At 41.7% G+C, this 12,345-nt stretch overlaps 1 non-coding gene and 1 pseudogene across 1 annotated transcript; both read right to left on the bottom strand.

Annotated features, from left to right (window-relative positions):
- Positions 1-9,388: 9,388 nt before the first annotated feature.
- Positions 9,389-10,451, bottom strand: LOC101141376 (immunoglobulin-binding protein 1-like; annotated as a pseudogene).
- Positions 10,446-10,514, bottom strand: LOC115934459 (small nucleolar RNA SNORD42). Its single transcript, XR_004070253.1, has one exon. It is a non-coding gene; the product is annotated as a small nucleolar RNA SNORD42 (small nucleolar RNA).
- Positions 10,515-12,345: the final 1,831 nt, after the last annotated feature.

A 12,345-nucleotide genomic window follows, 5' to 3' on the forward strand; every position in this document is an offset into this window, starting at 1 on the left:
AGTAGAGATGGAGTTTCTCCATGTTGGTCAGGATGATCTCGAACTCCCAACCTCAGGTGATCCGCCCGCCTTGGCCTCCCAAAGTGCTGGGAATTCAGGCGTTAGCCACCGTCCCCAGCCATGAGGTCACTTCTGAATATGAGTCTACACACTGTGTCATCCATAGAGAAATGCTGGCTAGCCAAAAAATGTCACCTGAACTTAACAACGTTTTGCAGGATGTGATTAAAATTATCAGCCACATTAAAGTACATGCCCTTAACTCATCTGTTCATGCAGGTCTGCGAGGAGATGGATGCAGAGCACACACGTCTTCTCTTATACACAGAGGTGAGATGGCTTTCTAAACGTAGCTCACTGGCCAGAGTTTTTGGGTTACAAGAGCTGCTCCAGATATTTCTTTTAGAAAAACGATCACCACTGGCAGCACATCTCAGTGACACAGAATGGGTCACAAAACTTGTTTACTTGTGTGACATATCAACCTGGTCAACAAACTCAATCTGTCACTTCAGGGGGAAACAACAACTTTGTTCAAGTCAGCAGATAAGGTGGCTGCATTCAAAACCAAACTGGAATTATGGGGCCGACGAGTGAACACTGGGATTTCTGACGTGTTTCAAACATTAGCAGAGATTTTGAAAGAGGCTGAGCCAGGGCCTTCTTTCTCCCAGCTGGTGCATGACCACCTCTCTCAGCTTTCAAAAGAGTTTGAGGCCAGGCGCGGTGGCTCACACCTGTAATCCCAGCACTTTCAGAGGCTGAGGCGGGCAGATCACCTGAGATCAGGAGTTCGACACCAGCCTGGCCAACATTGTGAAATCCTATCTCTACTAAAAATACAAAAATTAGCTGGGTGTCTTGGTGCGTGCCTGTAGGCCTAGCTACTCAGGAGGCTGAGGCAGGAGAATCGCTTGAACCTAGGAGGCAGAGATTGCAATGAGCTGAGATTGCGCCACTGTACTCCAGCCTGGGCGATTTCCACTTATTGGCTATTATGAATAATGCTACTATGAACATTCATGTACAGGTTTTTGTGTAGACTTTCATTTTTCTTGTAGCTCTGTGAGGAGATGGACGCAGAGCATCCATGTATAATAGAGAATTTGGCCTCGTCCGTGGTTCCTGGGGAGAGACTCTAAATCCTTGTAATTTCTGAAGTAATAGGAGTATCTTTGTTTTTCATGAGATTCTCAGATCACACCTGAGTTTACACTAATGAGGTGATGGAGCAAGATTCTGTCTCAAACATAAACAAACAAACAAAAAGGAAAAAAAAAACAGTATGTTTGAGTCAACTTCAAATCTCCATATGTTCTGGATTAAAGTCAAGGTGGATTATCCTGAGATTGCCACAAAAGTACTGGAAAGCCTGCTTTCATTTCCAACGTCCTATCTTTGTGAAGCAGGGTTTTCTGCAGTGACAGCAACCAGAACAAGATTACGGAGTAGACTGGACATAAGCAACACACTTCGGGTATCACTGTCCCTGGTGCCAAAGAGGTTGGGGATCGCTGCTGTAGACCATAGATCACTTTCCAGCTAGAGGCTCAGGAAGATGGCATACCTCCCTGCGGGCTACAGCAGAGACCAAGGCTGCCTTCATGCTCTTCCTCAGGAAGTTGCCAACATCACTACATCATTCAGTTCACAAACAGTTCATTGTGGCCTCTTGTGTGTTGCAAACAGCATGATAGGCCTAGCACATAGTATAGCCCATCTCTTCTTCCTGGGTTTAAGTCAGTCTCCTTCTACTGTCTACCACTGTGTTATATTATTTTGTACTGTATGTATTTTTTTTGAGACAGAATCTTGCTATGTTGCCCAGGCGTGTCTTGAACTCTTGGGCTCAAGGGGTCCTCCTGCTTTAGGTCCCCAGTAGCTGAGATAAGAGGACCATACCCAGTTTATGTATTCTCATTTTTACTTTAAAAGTATTTTATTTATTTTATTTTATTTTATTTTTGAGACAAGGCCACTCCTATCATCCAGGCTGGAGTGAAGTGGCTTAATCACGTTTTACTGCAGCCTCAACTTCCCAGGTTCAGGAAACTCTCCCACCTCAGCCTCCTGAGTAGCTGGGGCTACAGGTGTGTGCCACCATGCCAGGATAATTTTTGTAGAAGCAGAGTCCCACTCTGTGGCCCAGGTTGGTCTTGAATTCCCAGGCTCAAGCAATCTTCCCACCTTGGCCTCCCAAAGTGTTGGGATTATAGGTGTCAGCCACCACACCAGACCTAAAATAATTTTAAAACACACAAATACTATATGAATACAATTTAATTCTAGAAATCCAGACACACAGAAATATATACAGTAACAAAAGAGAGTCCTCTACACTCCACCCCCAACCACTTTCACTCTGAAAATAGGCATATAAAGTTTAGAGTGTTACCACCATTCCTGAATTCTGCCACCAAGATCTTCTGGTCAGCTTTCTCTGTTTCTCTGTTTCTCTCTCTCTCTTTCTCTCTCTCTCTCTCTCTCCAATCTCTCTCTCTTTAAGAGACAGAGTCTCACTCCATAGCCTCAGCTGGAGTGTGGTAGCACAATCATGGTTCACTGTAGTCTACATTTCTGACCACCTTCACTTCTGACCTACCGGCTATAAGTTTGGAAGCTCCCACATCCCCTTAAGGTCTGATAATTCACTAGAATGACACAGAACTCAGGAAAGCTCTATATTTGTGATTACGATTTTATTATAAAGGATACGTATCAGAACCAGCCAAATGAAGAGACACACGGGGAGAGGTTGGGGAGGGTCCCAAACACAGAACTGCTGTGCTGTCTCTGGATGTGTCACCTTCTTGACACACTGACATGTTCATAAACCAGGAAGCTCCACTGAGGTTCAGTATTCAGTGTTGGTGTTCCATTAAGTAGGCATGATTAATTGAATCAACAGCCACAGGAATGGACTCAGACTCTTCCCCTCCCAGGACACTGGGTGATATCACATGCCTCAAAGCCCCAACTCTGTAATCACATGATCAGCCCCCTTCCTGAAGCTTTCTAAGGTGCCTAGCATGAGTCACCTCATTAGTGTAAACTCAGGTGTGATCTGAGAGTCTCACGAAAAACAAAGATACTCCTATTACTTCGGAAATTACAAGGATTTAGAGTCTCTCCCCAGGAACCACGGACGAGGCCAAATTCTCTATCATACAACAATAACCAATAAAAATTAAAGTCTACACAAAAACCCGTGCATGAATGTTCATAGTAGCATTATTCATAATAGCCAAGAAGTGGAAATAATCCACAAGTCCATCAGCTAATGAATGGATAAGTAAAATAAGCTATATTCATAGTCTTGGAGGCCTCCAAGCTCACCCCTATATTTGATGAGAGGACCCACAGGATGTAGTCATACTCATGGTTAAGGTTTATTGCAGCAAAAGGATACAAAGCAAAATCAACTAAGGGCAAAGTCAAGAGGAAGCCAGGCACAGGCTTCCCAAGAGTCCTCTCCCAGTGGAGTCACCCAGGATGAGATTAAATCCCCCAGCAATGAATTGTAATAATTTGTGAAATGGTGTCTGCCAGGGAAACTCATTCGTGACTCAATGCCTAAGGTTTTTACTGGGAGCTGATCATGTAGGCACCCTCTGCCTAGCATATACCAAGATTGCAGACTCTAGGCGGAAAACAGGTGGATAGCACAAACCAGAGTTCATACAAATAGTTAAGGTAGAATAAACCATCCATATCAGTTAGGGAATGGTGGAAATCTCCCCAAATTCAAGATCCCAGACACCAGTCAAGGGCCAATCTGGTAAGCAGGCTTCTCTTTTTATTTATTGATTGATTTATTTACTTATTTATTTATTTATTTATTTATTTATTTTTGAGATGGAGTCTCGCTCCCTCCCCCAGGCTGGAGTGCAGTGGTGCGATCTTGGCTCACTGCAAGCTCCACCTCCCGGGTTCACGCCATTCTCCTGCCTCAGCCTCCCGAGTAGCTGGGACTTCAGGCGCCCGCCACCACACCCGGCTAATTTTTTGTATTTTTAGTAGAGACGGGGTTTCACCGTGCTAGCCAGGATGGTCTCGATCTCCTGACCTCGTGATCCGCCCCCTCGGCCTCCCAAAGTGCTGGGATTACAGGCGTGAGCCACCGCGCCCGGCCGTAAGCAGGCTTTTCTAAGGATAGCAGTCTCCAGCTTGCTGTGTTAATGCTTTTTTTTTCACACCATAGGATAGACTATTATTCAGTGATAAAAAGGAATAAAGTACTGATATGTGCTCCAACATGGATGAAGCGGGGAACATCACGTTAAGTGAAAAAGCCAGTAACACAAGGCCACATATTGTATGATTCCATGTATATTAAATGCCCGGAAGCAAACCTATAAAGACGGAATAGACAGTAGTGGTTGCCTAGGGCTGGGACGTCAGAGAGAAATAAGGAGCAATTGCTAATAGGTAAAGAATTTCTTTTGGGGGCTATACAAATGTTCTGAAATTGATTGCAGTAATGGGTACACAGCTTTGTCAATACACTAAAAATCATACAATTTTACTCTTTAAATAAATTAATTGCATGAAATGTGAATTATAGCTCAAAAAAGCTGTTAAAAATAAAGAATGTGGCCGGGTGCGGTGACTCACGCCTGTAATCCCAGCACTTTGAGAGGGCGAGGCGGGTGGATCATGAGGTCAAGAGATTGAGACCATCCTGGCCAACATGATGAAACCCTGTCTCTACTAAAAATACAACAACAACAACAGCAAAAAATTAGCTGAGTGTGATGGCGCGCGCCTGTAGTCCCAGCTACTCAGGAGGCTGAGGCAGGAGAATTGCTTGAACCCGGGAGGCAGAGGTTGCAGTGAGCCAAGATCGTGCCACTGCACTCCAGCCTGGCGGCAGAGCGAGACTCCGTCTTTAAATAAGTAAATAAATAAATAAAGGGGCCGGGCGCAGTGTTCATGCTGGTTCTCCCAGCACTTTGGGAGGCCAAGGCAGGCAGACTACCTGACATCAGGAGTTCGAGACTAGCCTGGCCAACACGGCAAAAACCCGCCTCTATCAGAAAATACAAAAATTAGCTGGGCGCGATGTCATGTGCCTGTGGTGCCAGATACTCAGAGGCTGAGGCAAGAGAATCACTTGAACCCGGGAGGCAGAGGTTGCAGTGAGCTGAGATCGCGCCACTGCACTCTAGCCTGGGCAACAGAGCGAGACACTGTCCCCACACCCTCCAAAAAATAAAAAAATAAAGAAAGAAAGAAGAGAAGCAGTTGCTCATATTAGTATAAGTGCCTTTTTTTTTTTTTTTTTTTGCCTTTAGGAATATAAATTCAAGAATATTTGTAAGCAAAAAGCAAGAATAAAATCCCAAAGGAGAATGTAGTTAGCTGAGGTATTATACTTCTTGGGTGAGCTTATAGAAATCTTCAATTTATTATATAATTTTTATTCATAAAGTTTATATTTCCAATTGTTGAATCAGCTGTTGATTTTAAGCAATGTGTGTCACAACTGCTAATGACAGGAGTCACATCAGTGCTAGAAGAGAAAAAATGCACATATGTATTTGTGCTAATAGTTGTTATGCATGCCTCTATCCTTTTTTCTATACAATATACTGTACTACTAGCTAACATTAAAATTCTTCCTTTAGAACAAAATATAGTAAATTAATAAGTCCCCAGAGGCCGGGCGTGGTAGCTCATATCTGTAATCCCAGCACTTTGGGAGGCCCAGGCAGGCAGATAACTTGAGCTCAGGAGTTCGAGACCAGCCCAGCCAACATGGGAAAACCCTGTCCCTACTAAAAATACAGAAATTAGGCTGGGCACAGTGGCTCACACTTGTATTCCCAGTACTTTGGGAGGCAGAGGCAGGCAGATCACAAGGTCAGGAGTTTGAGACCAGCCTGACCAACACAGTGAAACCCCGTCTCTACTAAAAATTCAAAAATTAGCTGGGTGTGGTAGCGGGCACCTGTAATCCCAGCTACTTGGGAGGCTGAGACAGGAGAATCGCTTGTACCTGGGAGGTAGAGGTTCCAGTGAGCTGAGATCACGCCTCTGCACTCCACCCTGGGCAACAAAGCTAGACTCCATCTCAAAAAAAAAAAAAAAAATTAGCTGGGCATGGTGGCGGACACCTATAATCCCAGCTACTTGGGAGTTTGAGGTGGGAGAATAGCTTGAACCAGGTAAGCAGAGGTTGTAGTGAGCTGAGATCATGCCACTGCACTCCAGCCTGGGCAACAAAGGAAGACTCTGTCTCAGAAAAAAAAAAAAAAAGTCCCCAGAGACTTTAGCCATCTTAGCAGATCACCCTTGTGAACCCAAAAGGAAAGTGGAAATATGAGTTTTGAGTAGGTAAATTGATGTGCTGACATTACCAGCCCAGCATTCTCCAGGCTCTCCATTTCATGAAGAAAGACCTAGCCTCCCCTCTTGATGCTCACAGCAGAACTGCTGGGTAGGTTCTCCTATACACAAACTTCTGGGCATTCTTTTCTTCCCTTTGTTTCAGAAGTACCATTGTATATCCTTCACTGGCTCTGTGCTATATCCAAAGCAGTTTTTTCTGTTTCATTTTCCTGCGAAAAAAATTAAATTCCTGGTTTTTTTGTTCTTTCTAACATCCCCCTTCTGCAACAGTCTCTTTATGACTCCAGATTCCCACAGCCCTTTTTTTTTTAATCCCAGCTATTTCTCCACATATCCAAAAATTATTTCTACCAACTGCTTCCCATTTTCTTAGTGCATGTCTTCCAGCTGTTGGCTTACCAAGAGAGATTCAGATAAACTAAAATGCATTAAATATGTATATGATTGATATGCTCTTTAACTTTCTATTTACCTTTTTTTTTTTTTTTAGACGGACCCTCCCTCTGTCCCCCAGGCTGGAGTGCAGTGGTGCAATCTCTGCTCACTGCAAGCTCCGCCTCCCAGGTTCACGCCATTCTCCTGCCTCAGCCTCCCAAGTAGCTGGGACTACAGGCGCCCGCCACCACGCCTGGCTAATTTTTTGTATTTTTTTAGTAGAGACGGTGTTTCGCTGTGTCAGCCAGGATGGTCTCAATCTCCTGAGCTCATGATCTGCCTGCCTCAGCCTCCCAAAGTGTGGGATTATAGGCATGAGCTACCATGCCCGGCTGAGTAATATCTATTTTTAAGTTACTTATTTTTAAAATAAAAATGTCACATTGTAGAAAATTCATAAAATATGGGTTTTTTCCTTTTCTTTTGTCCTTTTTTTTAAAATTGCTACTAAAAAGTAGTTCTCACCATTGTTTAAGTTTGAAAAATGCCCACACTTAATTATTTCTTTCTTTCTTTTTCTTTTTTTTGAGTTGGGGTCACCCAGGCTGGAGTACAGTGCCATGATCTCTGCTCACTGCAACCTCTGCCTCCTGGGCTCAACCAATTTGCCAACCTCAGCCTCCCAAGTAGCTGGGACCACAAGCGTGCACCGCCACACCTGGCTAATTTTTTGTATTTTGTATTTTTCGCAGAGACGGGTTTCACTGTGTGGCCCAGGTTGGCCTCGAACTCCTGGGCTCAAGCGATCTGCCCACCTCGGCTTCCCAAAGTGGCTGGGATTACAGGCGTGAGCCACCACTCTAGGCCAAACAATTATTTCAATTATTCTTCCTGAGTAGAAAGTGAATGAGCAAATATTTGTGATACCTAACAGTCATTTCAGGAAGTCTAAAGATATTTTAAGGATAAAAAACATCTTAACATTTTTATTATTCTGAATTTAGGGCCTAATATAAAGGCAGAATGAAGAAGAATTGTCAGAAGATAAAGGTATGAACAGAAATTATAATTTTTAAAATCCAAGACCTCCGGGCACAGTGGCTCACACTGGTAATCCCAGCACTTTGGGAGGCCGAGGCGGGCGGGTCACTTGAGGTCAGGAGCTGGAGACCAGCCTGCCAACAGGGTGAAACCCCGTCTCTACTAAAAATACAAAAATTAGCCAGGTGTGGTGGTGCGCCCAGTGGTGTAATCCCAGCTACTCGGGAGGCCAAGGCAGGAGAATCACTTAAATCCGGGAGGTGGAGGTTGCCATGAACCCAAATTGTGCCACTGCACAATTTGTGCCTGGTCAACAAAGGGAGATTCTGTCTCAAATTAAAAAAATAAAATTTATCTGGGCATGGTGGCACATGCTTGTAGCTCCAGCTACTGGAGAGGCTGAGGTGGGAGGATGGCTTGAACCTAAGAGGTCAAGGCTGCAATGAGTGGAGACTGTACCACTGCATTCCAGCCTGGGTGACAGAGCGAGACCCTATCAAAACAAACAAAAACTCCAAAAGACAGTTATAGTTATTATACGTATTTAAAAACCACGTCAGTAGGGAACAGTTATTACTAGGAACTTAACTGAAAAGTGAGGAATTTTTGGTCAAAATTATTCCAGAGTATGCCAAGAAGTCTAGAGAATTAATAGAGTATTTTGGTGTTTCAAAAGGATAGCTGTTATCTGGTCACAGACTAACTTAGTCATTTTCCAAAAAGAAAATCCAAATTCTAATTTGACATTTTTTATTTTAGAATATCATCCATGCAACAATTTTTAGTCAAGAATTTATCTGTTTTTAATAAATCTACTAACATTGATTTCACCTTAAAATTTTTTAACCATTTATAGATGATTCTTCAATTGATCTTAATATACATTTATATGTGTGTGTTTAGACATATATAATTACATGGCTATGTAAATAAGTTACAAAATTAAAGCTTTTAACTTTAAGATAAAATTAATCCAATCAGTGTATTAAATAAATCAATGTATTTATACTTGAAATTATAATGTAAATATATCAAGAATTTATTTAATAAATAAACTATATTATCTTGCATACATATTCATATTTCTCTGTAATTATTATAAGTATAGTCTTTATTGTTTTATTAATTATCACTTTTAGCCAAAGCAACCAACTTTTGTTTTTTGCAGGGAAGTCTAGAAGACAGTAAACCAAGAAATATCTACCTAATTTTTTTGGTACACATTTTAGACTATCTTCATAAATGTTAAGCTGGCAAAACAAACCAATATATGATATCATTCAAAGCATTTACACAGTTTATTTTTGCTTGTTTGTTTGCTTATTTTATTTTTTTATCAGATCCCCATTCGGAAAAGCACATTTACACATCCTGTTTATAGTCGTTTTATAACGTTATAAGAATAAGAATAGATCACATCTGTATTTAGTGACCAGAGGTTTTTTTGTTTGTTTTGTTTTTGTTTTTAATCACTTGACACTTTATTGAATGCAAAACAAGATTTAGCATCTTTGCCTTCGTTGTACACAGCTGAAGCGTGAGCCCAGGGAGGGGAGGACTGTCTGGCTTTCCTTGGCGTGGGAGGTGTGCACCCTGCAGTCCTGTCAGTGTTGTGGGAACATCAGCCCATGTTCTATCGGTTGCCATAGCCCCAAGGATGGGTGTCCTTCCATCCCACTCCAGAGCTCTGTAGAGTGTTTGTTCATCATCCTCTTCCTCCTTTTCTTCTTGATGTTCCTATTGCTGAGCCGCTTTTCTGAATTCCTCTGGTGTTGCCTTGGCTATTTCCTGATCTCGTAATGCTCCATATTTCCGATGTTGCTCATACCAGTCACTCACCGTCATAGTTGCCAGACTTGGATAACCTGCTCCAAATACTTTGGCTTGGGCAGTGTTCTGAGTGAGAATGAAGGGTTTCACTGGAGGCCTGTCCTGGTAAGATGAGTTAGAAGTTGATGCCTCCTGAAGAGTCTCTTTCTCTCGGGATCTTTATTTCCTGGTCAATGTTCTCAACCTCTTCTAAGCTGATATCAATCCACCGCTGAAGGTGAAGAAGATAATATTCACAAACACGCTCATCATCTGCTTTACCACTTTCCACAGCAGGTTTCATTTCAGACAACCTATGCTCCAACTCCTTCTTCTGCTTATATCTATTTTACCCTGTCTTCGAGATGCCATAGCAACGAGGCTAGGATAAGCCATGGAGGAATTAGCAGTGTGATTTTCGGCTGAGTTGTTCTTGGCTTTGGGCAGCTCAAACTCTGCCACATGATAGCAATGACACTGAGTTAAGTGGTTTATAAAGTGTTCTCGAGCCCGCTGCAAATGATCTAGACGCTTGCTGGAGTTGACTTGTTTCATGGTGAGGGCTCCTTGAAACACTGGCACCACCAGGTACTTCAGGTCGGTGGAAGCAATCTCTTCCAAATCTTCATTTCGGCTGAACAACTCGAGCTGCGATTAACATTTCGGCAGCCTTCTCAAGGAGATCCATCCAGGCCCTTGAACACCTTCTCCTGGACTATCCGGGAATCGGCGGGTTCAGTCGCTACTTCTACTTCGTCCAGAATCTGTTTGCAGGTTTCCAACCGCTCGGCGGGGGGCAGCGGGAGCAGTAGTTCGTCTTCAGCAGCCATCTTGGGGAGGGCTTTTTTTTACTTTTCTTTTTCTTTAAATAGCACTGAAGTGGTTCCTTTGAAGACACCACAAGTCTCAGAAGATTAAGATTTTTCCATCATATGCTATGACCAGAGTTTTGTATCATTTTTTAACTTCAAATTGTTCAAGTATCCAAAGATCATATATCAATTAATTTGTTTTATAAGTTCTTAAAAATTTAATAACTTGGAAATTAAAATTTTAATTAACACATTTTATAGTATTACAGGAATTTCACATAATCAAAACCTTTCAAAAGACATCTGTAATTACATTTTTATTTAATTAAACACCATATTATATTTTCAATCTTAAACAATTTTTGGAAATAATAAGTTATTTGACTCTTAAGCCCAATATAAAAATTTAGAAAGTTTAAAGCATTAGAAATTTAACTTCAGTATTATGAAAATTAAAATACAGTGTTAGCATTTTTACATAACAAAATACCATTTTTAAGTTTTTCTGTTTAGAAATTTTTGATTATTTATGTGGACTAGATATTTCTAGAGTGCACACATGACAACAAAATGATTTTTTTTAAGTCAATTCACCTTTAAAATTTCTTGAGGGAGGATAGGAGGGAGAAAACAGGAAAAGAAAGTGAGAAGAATCCAGACACAGTGGCATGCACCTATAGTCCCAGCTACTCAGGAGGCTGAAGCAGGAGGATCACTTAAGGCCAGGGGTTCGCGGCTGTAGTGTACTGTAATCACACCTGTGGATAGCCACTGCACTCCAGCCTGGGTAACATAGTGCAACTCTGTCTCTTTAAAAAAAAGAAAGAAAAGAAAAAGCAGGAGCCAGCTATAGATACATATACAATTATTGGAGAAAAGCTAATAATCTTTCTGCTCTAAGGAGAGGGAAAATTTTAGATATAGAAAAACCCATTTCAGGATACACATGCACACACACAAGTTGTTACACCTGGTTGAAACAGTAACTTGGGCCCTTGACAATTTTGCCAACTCATAGAATAAAGCAGCCAATATTTATTAAACCCCTAAGAATGGAAATGAAGGATGTTTGGGGAGGGAGGGAGTCTTTCATTAAACTAAATGATCTCTCTTTTAGAAAGATAAGACAAAAAAGAAAAAACATTTAAAAAAGAGAAAAAAAAATTAATAAAAAAGAAAAAGAATAGAGAAGACACTACCCTCATGAGACTTGGGTTTTTTTTCCTTTTTCATTCTAAGACATGTCTAAAATGAACAATCTTATTTGAGCCAAAGTTCTCCAGAGTAGCCTCTACAATTCACTGTCCTCTGTCAAGTTATGCCAGGAAGTAGTGCAAGTATCTTAGAGGCAAACCACAAGAGGTTGGCTGGTGGTCAAAAATAAAAATATTACTTTTATAAGTAATATAAAAGAAACTGTTTTAAAATAAATTCTCTCTCTTTTTAAAATGCAAAATATAAAAGAAAAACTCATGAATTTGGGCCCTAACCTCAAGGATAAATTGCTCTGCCTGCTGACTTAAGAAATCAGCATGACTCTAAGGGACCAAAGAGATAATAAAAGTCCAGTTTCAATGCAAAACCCATGTAATCAAGGACAGAGAGGCCTAATGCAGGGGAGACTCAAGAAGTCTCAGATGTGCATATTATTACCAAGGGTTCTGGTTCATGGCAGCGAGGATCTTGGCCATACCTCCATGATACTGTTCCAGCCCAATCAGCCTCAGACCATCAGGGACAAACCTGTAGTTGAAAGAAGTATGGTTTACTGACTTGCTGCAACAAGAGAGACTGCACATCAGAGAAACTATGAGATGTCTCACCAAACAAAAGAGAAGAAAAGATAAGATAAGGGGCTGGGCACGGTGGCTCAAGCCTATAATCCCAGCACTTTGGGAGGCCAAGAAGGTCTGATCACTTGAGCCTAGGAGTTTGAGACCAGCATAGCAACGTGGTG

This window comes from Gorilla gorilla, chromosome 3, assembly GCF_029281585.2.
Source record: "Gorilla gorilla gorilla isolate KB3781 chromosome 3, NHGRI_mGorGor1-v2.1_pri, whole genome shotgun sequence".
Classification (NCBI taxonomy): domain Eukaryota; kingdom Metazoa; phylum Chordata; class Mammalia; order Primates; family Hominidae; genus Gorilla; species Gorilla gorilla.